Source organism: Lithobates pipiens, unplaced genomic scaffold, assembly GCF_037356315.1.
Source record: "Lithobates pipiens isolate NorthernLeopardFrog02 unplaced genomic scaffold, aLitPip1_a1.2 Scaffold_8, whole genome shotgun sequence".
NCBI lineage: Eukaryota > Metazoa > Chordata > Amphibia > Anura > Ranidae > Lithobates > Lithobates pipiens.
In genome coordinates this window covers 212,793,909-212,807,739 of record NW_027507903.1, presented here as the reverse complement: position 1 = coordinate 212,807,739, position 13,831 = coordinate 212,793,909, and the positions used below count along the sequence as shown (strand labels likewise).

General features: G+C 38.5%; 1 protein-coding gene across 13 annotated transcripts in view; it reads left to right on the top strand.

Moving 5' to 3' along the window:
• FOXP2 (forkhead box P2) overlaps positions 1-13,831 on the top strand; it is a 390,396-nt gene that overhangs the window by 362,980 nt on the left and 13,585 nt on the right. The window lies entirely within an intron of this gene.

Here is a 13,831-nt window from a genome sequence, read left to right as displayed (position 1 = left end):
TGCCAGCATTGCTGCAGAGGTTGAAGGGGTGGGGGTCAGCCTGTCATTGCTCAGACCATATGCCGCACACTGCATCAAATTGATCTGCACCGCTGTAATCTAAAGATGATGCACAAGAAGGCCTGCAAACAGTTTGCTGAAGACAAGCAGACTAAGGACATGGATTACTGGAACCATGTCCTGTGGTCTGATGAGACCAAGATAAACGTATTTGGTTCAGATGTTGTCAAGCGTGTGTGGCGGTAACCAGGTGAGCAGTCAAAGACAAGTGTGTCTTGCCTACAGTCAAGTATGGTGGTGAGAGTGTCATGGGTTGGGGCTGCATGAGTGCTGCCAACACTGGGGAGCTATAGTTCATTGAGGGAAGCATGAATGCCAACATGTACTGTGACATACTGAAGCAGAGCATGATCCCCTCCCTTCGGAGACTGGGCCACCGGGCAGTATTCCGACATAACGACCACAAACACACCTCCAAGATCACCACTGACTGCCTTACTGCCTTGTTAAAGAAGCTGAGGGTAAAGGTAATGGACTGGCCAAGCATGTCTCCAGACCTACACCCTATTGAGCATCTGTGGGGCATCCTCAAACATAAGGTGGAGAAGCAAAAGGTGTCTAACATCCACCAGCTCCATGATGTCATCAAGGGGGAGTGGAAGAAGACTCCAGTGGCAACCTGTGAAGCTCTGATGAACACCATGCCCAAGAGAGGTAAGGCACTGCTGGAAAATAATGGTAGCCACACAAAATATTGCCACTTTGGGCCCAGTATGGACATTTTCACTGAGGGGTGTACTCCCTTTTGTTGCCAGCGGTTTAAACATTAATGGTTGTGTGGTGAGTTAATTTGAGGGGACAGCAAATGTACACTGTTGGACAAGTTGTACACTCAATACTTTACATTTTAGCAAACCATCCCCTGGTTTAGCATTCAACTTCCAGTGCATGAACAAGATAATAATATAGTGAATATTAGGAAAGTAATAAAATTCCTGCAAGCCTCAATCAACCCAAAGCCTAATAGACATCACTAACCAGCTCCAACCGTTACACACCTCTCATGAGCTTGTGCACATAGATAAAAATAGTAAATTATACACTGCGCTTTAGAATATTACACAATATATGCATGCTGAAAATTAAAACAAACACATGTAGTGTTAATGTGACATAAGTGACATATGTGACATAGATGTGATATGACAAAAATAAAACAATAAATATGTAAATTAAAACAATAATAAAGTGCTCATGTGCATCCAAGTGCTTTGTAACAGATGTAAGTGTCCGGTGGTATATAGGGAACAACACTAGTCCCACTTTAAATAGCAAAAAGTGCTATTATGCAAAAAACAAGTCTTTTTATAAACAATGCTGTGACAGTCCTGTTGGAAAAAAAAGTCCTGGGCTTCCCACGCAGTACCATTATAGAACCCAGGGGTGGTTCACAAGCGTGTATTGACTGAGCATAATTGCTAAGTCACGCGCTCCAAGGTGAGCATTCAATACATAGGGGGTCACTGGAATAAGAGCAAAAATGCATGATCTGCAACACCTATCAATCATTTCTAGACGCATGGATTTATAAGCATGTCAGCAGTGCTGTTACTGGATATACCATGCATATGCACTTTTTTTTCAACAGGACTGTCACAGCATTGTTTATAAAAATACTTTTTTTTTTTTTGCACAATAGAACTTTTTGCTATTTAAAATGCCACTAGTGTTGACACTTATATCTGTGTTACAAAGCACTTGGATGCACATGAGCACTTTATTATTAATGTTTTAATTGACATATTTATTGTTTTATTTTTGTCATATCACATCTATGTCACATATGTCGCATTAACACTACATGTGATTGTTTTAATTCTCGGCACGCATTTATTGTGTAATATTCTAAAGCGCAGAGTATAATTTACTATGTTAGTGTAGTGAATATACTGGAAATCTAAGGGAATGCGAATCATAGGACTGGTTAGATGGAATTAAAGATTTCCACTTTAAAGTATACAATACATCCACATTTACAGCCAAATTGGGATAACACTTACTTTATATTTGTTACATGTTTCAATTTGCATATCATAACGCAATACAATGTTAAGAGGGAAATTGGGGAGTTTTGATTGCCACAATTAACCCTATAACTCCTATCTGTCCCCTAATTGTACATTGCAAGCTGTTCTGAACAAAACAAGCTGCCTATAGAATCCATTGTATCAGCCTGCTCCAAAAAAAGACACAGTAACTTGTTTTATCCTTATTTTAAGTATGATGTGCGAATGTGTATGGGAACACACAAACAAATAGTTTGTGTGTGTTGTGGGGTCTCCAATTTGGATGCAAACGTAGAGCTACACTTTAAGGCCATCAACAACTAGTAGTACATTCCTATGCAGCTGGTTATTTTATGTTGCATGTTATTTGTCATGAATTAATATTTAAATAGTTACAGAATTAGTCTAGTTGATAAAAGCCTATCCAGTTCAACCCACAGAGAAAAAAAAATAGACTTTTTTAGATATACACGTTGAAAGAATAATCTTCCAAATTATATCTGGATTATATATGCCCACCAAAATATGAACCATACTGGTAACCTATGTCCTCATAAAGCAGCCAAAAAGGTAGACAAGCCAGGTACGGGAATGCACATGTTGCATCCCTGCTATTTCCAGTAACATGTACTAAGAAAAAAAGTTGAAGAGTTCAACAGACACCTGGGATTTTTTTATGTTGTAAAAAAAACATGTTAACCCCTCACCCCCCACATATATGGTATGACAGCCAATCACAGTGGTAGCTGATTGTGTGAACCTTCCCACCTCCTATGCATAATACCCCCATTTAAAGGGATGTCAGGGCTGGGCAGGAAAGGGTTAAATGTATTTTATGGTTATATGCTACTAGGTTAATCAAAGCAATTGAAGTTACCATGGCACTGAACAAGTCACAGTTGCCAATTACAACTATTCGGATGTATGTCTATACTAAAATGTGTGTATATATATATATATATATATATATATATATATATATATTGTCCTTGTGTTGTAAAGTGCTGCACAAACTGTTAGCACTATATAAATCCAGTGTATTAAAATATAGATATATAAAAACACACATAGTGGCTATAAAAAGTGTACACACCCCTGTTAAAATGTCAGGTTTCTGTGATGTAAAAAAAAATGAGACAAAGATAAATAATTTCAGGATTTTTTCCGCCTTTAATGTGACCTTTACAACTCAATTGGAAAACAAACTGAAATATTTTATGGGGGGGGGGGGGGGGGCGGGGGTGGAGTAAAAAATAAAATAAAATTATGTGGTTGCATAAATGTGCACATCCTCTTATAACTGGGGATGTAGCTGTGTTCAGAATTAAGCAATCACATTCAAACTCATATTAAATAAGAGTCAGTACACACCACATTTAAAGTGACTCTAATTAACCCCAAATGCCATGGTCTGCAGAGAGCTTCCAAAGCATCAGATGGATCTCATTGTTAAAATGTATCAGTCAGGAGAAGGGTACAAAAGAATTTCCAAGGCATTAGATATACCATGGAACACAGTGAAGATCGTCATCATCAAGTGAAGAAAATGTGGCACAACAGTGACATTACCAAGACCTGGATGTCCCTCAAATTGTTGACAAGAAGAAAACTGGTCAGGGAGGCTACCAAGAGGCCTACAGCAACATTAAAGGATCTGCAGGAATATCTGGAAAACGTAAAAGAAAAGTACTGGCTGTGTGGCACATTCTTCGTATTTCTGGGCTATGGGGTAGAGTGGCAAGATGGAAGCCTTTTCTTATGAAGAAAAACATCCAAGCCCGGCTAAACTTTGCAAAAACACATCTGAAATCTCCCAAAAGCATGTGGGAAAAAGTGGCATGGTCTGATGATACCAAGAGTGAACTTTTTGGCCATGATTCCAAAAGATATGTTTGGGGCAAAAACAACACTGCGCATCACCAAAAGAATACCATACCCACAGGGAAGCATGTTGGTGGCAGCATCATGCTTTTGGGCTGTTTTTTTTCAGCTGGAACAGGGACTTTAATCAAGGTAGAGGAAAGTATGAACAGTTCCAAATACCAGTGAATATTAGAAAAAAACCTTCAGGCTTCTGCTAGAAAGCTGAACATGAAGAGGAACTTCACCTTTCATCATGACAATGACCAAAAGCATACATCCAAATCAACAAAGGAATGGCTTCCCCAGAAAAAAGAGTAAAGTTTTGGAATGGCCCAGCCAGAGCCCAGACCTCAAACTGATTGAAAATCTGTGGGGTGATCTGAAGAGGGCTGTGCACAGGAGATGCCCTCGCAATCTGACAGATTTGGAGTGTTTTTGTAAAGAATTGTGGGCAAATATTCAAACTTCAATAGTTAAAATGTGCCATGCTGATAGACTCATACCGAAAAGACTGAGTGCTGTAATTAAATCAAAAGGGGCTTCAACAAAGTATTATTTTAAGAATGCAACCATATCATTTACATTTTTTTTTTTTTTTTACTTCCCTCCACCTAAAAGTTTGTTGTTCAATTGAGTTGCACAGTTTATAGGTCACATTACAGGTGGAAAAAGTTCTGAAATGGTTTATTTTTGTATCATTTTTGTACATTATTGAAAACTGACATTATAACAGGGGTGTGTAGACTTGTTATATCTACTGTATATGTGTATATATACAGTAGATATCCAGAACATCTGTCCAGTACAAGCATGGTTCCCAACATTTTGTCACTTAATAGCTTCTTTATACCAGATACAGTCAAATGCCGTTTCAAGCACAGTACAAATGCATATGCAAGAAAAATGAGTGTATCATATTATTGTATCTTACATCATTGCATTGATTTTATGTGTGTTTAAAATAGTACAGCGTGCTGCATTTTTTGGCACATGAATGCACCGTAATGCATGTGACCGCACCCCAAATACATGTAAATATAACTCAATAAAAGAAACAATAATGCCAAAAATGTCCATCAAATGCACCGCAAATGCATTTCTAATACATAAATAGAGTCGTAAGTGGAACTGCACAATGAATGCAGGGATTGCAGGGTAAACCAGTCCAAACAATGCTGCTAATACAGAAAAATGCCTTTTATTCCTGTCAGAAATCCAGTAAACTTCTACCTTTCTGTGCTCCTAGGGTGAAAACACTCCACCATATATAGATACAGAGCAGTGAGTGATTGTTGTCACCCTAAGTATTATACTGACAGGGTTACAAGGTCGAAATAAAGCCTTAAAATTTAAAGTAATGCAGTCCCCACATCCCAGCATTGGTGAGCTGCACTATTTTACATTTCTGTTCCTGGATTTAGACGTGCTGACTCTCATTTATTAAATTAATTGGGCATGCTCACTAAGCAAAATAAATGTGGTGAAAGAATACCCAATCACATGCAAGGAAAATATATAAATGGCTTTTGCTTACACAGGATTGCATTGATTTCTCACATTCACCAAGGTGAATGAAAATTCACTTTGCAAAGTGAACATTTTCTACTTTTTTCATAAATCAGCATATTTTTTTACTATGTTGAATCAGTTAAGGATTAAACATGACTAACGCTTATTAGATACTTCACATTGCATAATGCCAATACAGACTGCAATCAATATATACAGAGTTGTAAAACATGTACTGTACCTTTTCTAGACGTGCCCATCTAATTCAAATCACATCATTTACAGAGCTTTTTTTTTTTTCCTTTCACAAGAATGTTAAATGTTTTTGTTATGTCCCATGTAGCTAATGTTATCCACAAGAAATAGCTGCAAATTTAGATAACTGACACTAACTACAGTGACTCCTGCAACTTATACTCAGATTCTGTGGCGGCTGGTGCTCAATATAGGGGGTGACGCCCCCCGTATGGACGGGCTGCCACTGCTCAGATTTGAAATCCACTACAGCAATTGAAACTCTTTAAAAGCCTAACTACATAAGATTCATATTTAGGATTGTACTGCACTTTACAGTGTAAATGTACAGTTGCAATAAGCTGGCACACTTTATTGCAGATCATACGCAGGCAGCTATATGTGGAGGGTGGTAGCCGTGTAGCTGATGAACCCACACCTTACAGTATATGCCACCATTTAGCACTTTCTGCAATTTCATTTTCTCACCACACAGTTTGCTCTATTTTAAATATACCACATATTCTGGGCTAATAGTGGGGTTCAATTAGTGGCATTAACCAAAGTAATGTAAAATCTATGTAAAATGAGGACTCCTTTACAATGGCACATATGAATAGCAAACAACTAAGGTGTACATGCAAGATTTGCTACAGAATTGTAACAATTCCAGTGCAGGAATTGTTACAGAAAAACATTTGCCTTACTCTGTTTATTCAAGATTTTCACATAATGCTATATGTTGCAATTATTGAGAATCTAAACTTCGTGAAATGTTTTCATATTGTAGCCAGGTATTTATGAGGTGTAATTTAATACTGCATAATGTAGGACTTCAATCCCGGGATTTGGGTAAATACCTTTGCATCTGACATCATGGGAACAACATTTCCTGGATATCCATGTTATGGCTATATTCTTTATTTTTCTAAATCTAGTAGTAAATCTGACAAACTTTTCATTTTAGAGACTTTTCTGATGTTTTCTTTTTTGTCTGCCCAAGGCTAGGTCAGAATTGTCTGAATCCATTTACTTTGTGATCCCTAACAGCTGTCAGATCAAAATAATATTTAAAAAAAAATTACTTGGTTTGATTTAAAGCACAGCTATACAGGAAAAAGACATGTGCCTAGGATTATAGAAGTGTGACTACGTGTATTATCATCAAGCATATTCCTAAAAGCTCCTTTTGTTTTACCTTCTGCTTCCTCTATATATCAGGAATGCATATTGAAGGATCATATTATTGTCCTATGGGGTTATTTAGGATTATATTCTATATTGTAACTGACTGCTAACCTATATCTTACACCTTTTGGACATCTTACACAGACCATGGAAGAGAAATCTAAATCTGTTTAAGATTAATCATTTATGTTCCTGAAAGAAAAATAATGTTTGAAAATTCTACAACGTTTCAATAGTTTTTCTGAAGACCGTACCCCTTTCTGTAAAAGTGTAGATCTATCTCCTTTTCGTAAACTTCTTGTTTTTACATGGTTTACTTGTAACACACTTTTATAAAAATCTCTTGTCATGCCTTCTGAGCTGAAATATTAACCTAATACAAAGAAAAGGAACCCAACATATATCAGTATATCAGTCCTCCACCCTTTACATAAATATATAGCATTTACTTTCAAACTGTTATGAAAAGTAATTACTAATTTTGCAAAGATTAAAGATAAGATAGAAATGATTAAAAGTGAAAGTGTCATGAGTCATAGGACAAGGACATGCAAGCAACATTATATATATATATAGTTTTTTTAAATAACCAACATGTCATACTTGCCTGTTATGTGCAATAGTTTTGCACAGTGCAGCCCCAATCCTCCTATTCTGGTCCCCGGCCTGCATTCCTGGATCCCCTCCTATGGGGGCACACATGGCTCCCCTTCTATGGGGACACTCATGTGGGGTTGTTTTCAAGTTGCACCATGTGTCTATTGACACACACACGGCTTCACCCCCAACTCTGCTCACTGGCTGTGATTGACAGCAGCTGGAGCCAATGGCTCCCACTGCTGCCTCCATGTCCGGTGAGGAGAGAGTGCAGAGAGCTGCTGCTCTCGGGCACAATTCTAGATGGAGATCAGGCTCAAGTATGGGGGGGGGGGCTGTACAAAAAGGGTTTTTCACCTTAGTGCAAAGAATGTATTAAGGTAAACAAACCTGAGGCCTTTACAACCACTTCAACTGAAAATCAAATTGTTTATTTCCCATGCTAAGTTGAAAAATCCATCATGTTGCCAGCACAGATCATAATATGAATTACTTTCGATACATCATAAGCCTAGCAGAGGGGAATTCATTGAGTGAATCACAATTCTCTATGCTTGTGTCACTGAAAAGAATGACTTACTTTGTAATCTGTGCTGGGATAACATTTGATATTTCTGTTCAGCATGTCAAAATTTCCCTTTAGGTCCTTCTCTTGTACACAAGAGTACAAATATTTTTCCAAGCTATGGAATATCCTACTTTCAACAGTTGCCACCAGGACAGATTTTCTAAAATAGATTTTGCTTTTTTCTCCTGTTTTGTAGGCATCCATCCACTTCTCATAACTTTCTAATATAATATATATAACTTTCTACTAATATCACCAGGTAAAGGCAGTGAGTGTAAATCATCTCAAAGCGGTAACACCAATTGAAACCTGACAGAAGTTCTAACACTTCCTGACTGAACTACTGTATTTGATAGATTTAAATATATTAGCCAGGCCTGTTAAATTTTCACATTTTGCTAATAGCAAAACAGTTTCACAAATCACTGTAGATATATGCCAATAATTTTAACTTTTCAAATGAGTTTTAATTCTGTTTAGCCAGAATTAAGCCTATGATTTAATCACTTCTGCCAAACTACAGATGTAGACTTATGATTCAGCTTTTCAGTGTGATGTGCCAGACATTTTTCATGGTCAGAATGAAGCCCTAAGACCCATACAAGTGTCACCAAATAGTGGACCACAGGCCGCATCTGGACCGAGTCACTGTCCCATCTGGACCCACTGCAGTTATGCCATTTAGGAGACGGTTCCTCCCCTCAGCTGCCGCTATCGCTGTCATATTCGCAGACCTGACATTGGGAGGAAGCATAGTGCTGGACGATAAGAGGGAGCTGCAGTTAACTGGTTGCTAGGATGCAGGGCAGTCCTAGCAACCAATCAAAACTGCTTAGCAGGAAAAATTGTGTTGGAGCATGCAGCAGTCTACCCTGGTAATCTGGTGCTGTTGGAGTGTGTTTATTTTTGATGTTGGAACCCCCTACTTGCTGTCTTAGCAGCAAGCCTTATGTAAATACAGTGAATGCTAATACTAAAAATTTGTCACAGCTACTGATCTGATTTGGACTGTCCATAAGTCTAAATAAATGTGATGATCCAAGAAGCAGATTTTTACAGCACAGGATGCAAGAGTGCATTCCTATGACTCCCGCACTGACTTTTATGGTGCTGTATGTTTACAGATACAGTGGATTACAGTGCACTCAGGCTAGGGAATACTGAATGAATGTTCTTGTTTTAATATAGTTCACTGGATTACAAAGAGTAAAGTGACATGGAGGTATAAAAGGAATCAGCCTGAAAACAACCATAAAAGTTTCCAAGTTTTGTTTTGCATAGGGATCAGCTTCCACAAGGGGGCATAAAGGTCTCTGCTCTTGATGGGGTTTTCCTTACCAACTATACAATAATAATTATTGATAAAAATGAAAGCAGAGGGATCTGAGTAATCTGCAGCAAATAGGTTCAGACAAACCACTAAATGCACAGATAGAAAAACATATTGGAAAGCTGTATTACCTGCCAGCGAATTTGTATTTGTGTATATTCAGTCCTGGGATTTGTGCTTCTATGGCCAATAGACCACTTCTGTCTGGCAGGGGAGAAGACCTGATCTTTCTCTGCTGCAGTTTCACTGTCAATAACAGGCCTCCTTCCCAACCCCCACCCTCTTGACTGAACTATGAAAGGAGAAGCAGCGGACTGATAAGCTTATCTCTCCTTCATTCTGCTCTCTCCACCTACCAGCATGCCCCTTGCACTGCAGCACACCTGATTGGCTCCTGGTGCTCCTGTTTCTTCCTTTTCTCTTAGCTCTGCTGTACAGAGACTGCAAGAGGTTGTTATTAAGCCACATTCAGATATTTACACGGCTTGCATTTAAGAATGCATTTAATGATGTATTAGAGATTGTAGAGCTGCATTTGTGTCTTTCAGATCTGCTTGAAGTTCAGCTTTAACGGGAGATCTGCATGTACTTGAACCTGATGTTTGCTTTATTTTGTACAGATGAATTATCTGACATCTGCTTTCCCTTGTAAAGAGGAATTATTTATATAAAATATTACTACTAATAATAATAATAGTAAAACTATTACATGATTCTGTATTTCTATGCTGAGCATAATGTTCCCCACGATGACGATTATTCAATGCTTCAACACCTATAGCTTGAGAATCCTCTCCATATCAAAGCGATTACCATGTTTTAGCAATTCCATTTTTTTGTTCTCGCTAGCTGTTTCATGAGCTGTCATGCTAACAATATTTATTCTACTCGCTGGCTTCTTGGGTGGATATATCTGTATTCTAAGGGGAGGGTTGCAAGGTAGATTTTGTATCCACAAATGTACTTTATGTATATGTATGTAATCGACACGTACATCTAAGTCAGTGTTTTGACATTTTGCTCTAGATAAAGATGCTGATTTTCTGTATTATTCAGTAGCTCTGGCTGCCACAGTTTTGTTAGACATGAAACCCCGATTGTTAACACCATGGAATATATAAATATTTATTAACTGCATAGGTGCAGTTAAGATCTCTTTAATTTGGATGTCACAAAGAAATCTTGAAGAAGAACAGCTAGAATAAAACATGCAACTATTGTAGTTTTATCTTGGTCTTCAATTCAAATGTATTTAACTATTGTTTACATAGCTCTTTATTTCTTATTTTTTTTTCTTAATCTGTAACAAAGTGACTTGGAACTCTGTATCAGATGTATTTTAGGAAATATTTTCTAGGCCTCATGGGGGGCTGATGTATTAAAAAAAAGAGTTAGACCCAGAAAATGATTTAAGAAACCTTGTTGGTTGCTATTACCTTACCTTGTTTTTTTTTTTTATATATCAACTCAATGTAAATACTTTTTATGGACATAAAAAGTTTAACATTTGCTGTCAAAATGCAGAAAACTACACAAATTGGCAAATAATACTATCTGAGATACATATCTCTTCACTCATTTAACAGTTATTTTGACATGCATGTTTCTCATTCATTTATAAATAGTTAAATGACATGGCTGTGGTTTTCTGTGTTTTAGATTGTACTCTACATCATTAGTTTAAAAGTAATTAACACTTAACTCCAGACAGATATTAAAAAAACACGAATTCCTGCAGCTTTGTTTAAAAAAAAATAATATATACTACATTTGTTTATAAAGCAGCCAGTGTTGGTACCTAAATAATGAGGCTACTTTACTAAAGGAGTTGATAATCCTAACACAATAAATTGTGTGATTATTTACTTCAATTATCTAGTCATATGAAAAGCAAATTCCTGAATACTTATTTCATCTGTATGATTGGATAATTAAAGTAAATATGAATACCTTTTTTGTGCGAAGATTCCTAATTCTTTTAATTAATGAGCCCAGGTCACTTGATTTTAGTCTTATGTAACCACCTATACAGCAAACCTCAGACAGAGAGAGAAAGGGACAGCCCTAAAAACCCCAAACAGGTATGTCACATTCTTCAGATTGCTGACAGTATAAGAGAACCAGAGGGTCTAGTGAGGTAAGATAACCAGTCTACTTCTGGTGTGACCTAGCTACGTTGCTTAGGTCATCAAGCTGGCTTTGTTGTCCGGCAGGACTGTGTAAATCTCAGGAACAACTAGACAGAATTAGAAATCTTTTTAGCTGGTAAATCCGTTGGTGTGTATGTATGTCAACTGTGTACTTATTGGTGCCTAGTGGTACACAAATTATGTTTTTTTTTTTTCTTTGCAGGGTAGCAGGGATACATAGTATATTTATTGCTGCTACCTCTCGCATAGTGCGAGGTAGCAGCAATAAATATACTATGTACACATGCTATCCTGCAAAGAAAAAAAAATTGTGTAATTTGATCACATTCTGCTAAATTTAACCTTATGACAAAATATGTAGTCTACAGCACCAGTGAGCTAATTGACTGCAATTCCCTTACCTCTCTAACCTTACTTTGGCAACCTAGACTACTAGAAAACATGGACCTGCATGAAAATGTCAGCTCTGTTTATTTTTTTTAATTCAAAAATAACACAGTAGACTATGCACAGCATCAAAAAAAAGACTATTGAGTTCTGCAGAGAGAACATTCTAAAACTGATCTGAATGCATCCTGTGGTGTTTGTGCTCTTGACTGAGGGACGCACAGAATTCAGAGGCTCAAGTTATCTATAAAGCATAAACACTTGGCCCCCTTCTCCCCTTCCCAAATTGACCAGACTACAACATATTATTTCGAGTCGAATGGCCATAGCAGCATTTTGTGTTACAAAACAATTAAACACAACAATCAAAAGAAACAATGTTAATGCGTATATAACCACCTCGTGCCCGCCCTATAGCCGAATGACGGCCGTAGAGCAGGCGTTTTCGTCCGGGTGGCCGTCCCTGGACGTCCTGTTGTTTACTTCCGCAATGCGTGCCGCCGCGGAAGTTCTGTGTTTGCCGTGTCCCCCGGGGACAGGCAAACACAGATCACTGTAAATGGCCAATCACAGCGGCCGTTTACAGCGTGATCGGCATGTCCAATGGGAGATGATCTCATATGTAAACATATGAGATCATCTCTCAGCGCCGCTCTCCCTCCTCACACAGACAGAGTGTGAGAGGGGAGAGATGAACGGCTGCAGCGAACGTCAGTGTAAAAAAAAAAAAAAAGTGCCATCCTCCCCCAGTGCCATCCTCCCCCAGTGCCATCCTGCCCCAGTGCCATCCGCCCCAGTGCATCCTGCCCCAGTGCCATCCACCCCAGTGCCATCCACCCCAGTGCTACCTGCCCCCAGTGCCACCTGTTAGTGCTATCTGTCCCCAGTGCCACCTGTTGTCAGTGCCATTTGTCCCCAGTGCCATCTGTCATCAGTGCCACGTATAAGTGCCATCTGTCATCAGTGCCACGTGTCATCAGTGCCACATAGTGTCATCTGTCATCAGTGCCACGTATTAGTGCCATCTGTCATCAGTGCCACGTATCAGTGCCATTTGTCATCAGTGCCACCTGTCAGTGTCACGTGCCATCTGTTGTCAGTGTCACGTGTCATCAATGCCACTTATCAGTGCCATCTGTCATCAGTGTCACGCGTCATCGGTGCCACGTATTAGTGCCATCTGTCATCGGTGCCACGTATTAGTGCCACGTGTCATCAGTGCCACGTATTAGTGCCACGTGTCATCAGTGACACGTATTAGTGCCATCTGTCATCAGTGCCACATATTAGTGCCATTTGTCATCAGTGCTACGTGTCATCATTGCCACGTATCAGTGCCATCTGTCATCAGTGTCACGTGTCATTGTCCTGGTATTTCAAAAGTGTAATAAGTAGTCAACAAGTTAGATGTGTAATTTATGTTCCTAGAACACATGATGGCGCTCCCTGCATGTTGGGCCTCTCTATGTGGCCAGGCTGTGAAAAAGTCCCACACATGTGGTATTGTAATACTCAGGAGGAGTAGCAGAATTTTTTGGGGGGTGTCATTTGTGGTATACACATGCCCTGTGAGAAAAATAACCTATTACAATGACAATTTTGTGGAGAAAAATAAAAAAAATGAAAAATCTTAATTTTGCAAAGAATTGTGGGGAAAAAATGACAACATCAAAAAGCTCACTATGCCTCTTACTAAATACCTTGGAATGTCTACTTTCTAAAAAGGGGTCATTTGGGGGGTATTTGTACTTTCCTGGCTTGTTTGGGTCACAAGAAGCGAGATAGACCACCAGTACATCTGATGTGATCAATTTTGTGCGATTCGCACCACAGCTTGTAGACTCTCTAACTTTCACAAAGACCAAATAATATCCACTAATTTGGATTATTTTTACCAAAGATATGTAGCAGTATAAATTGTGGCCAAAATTTATGAAGA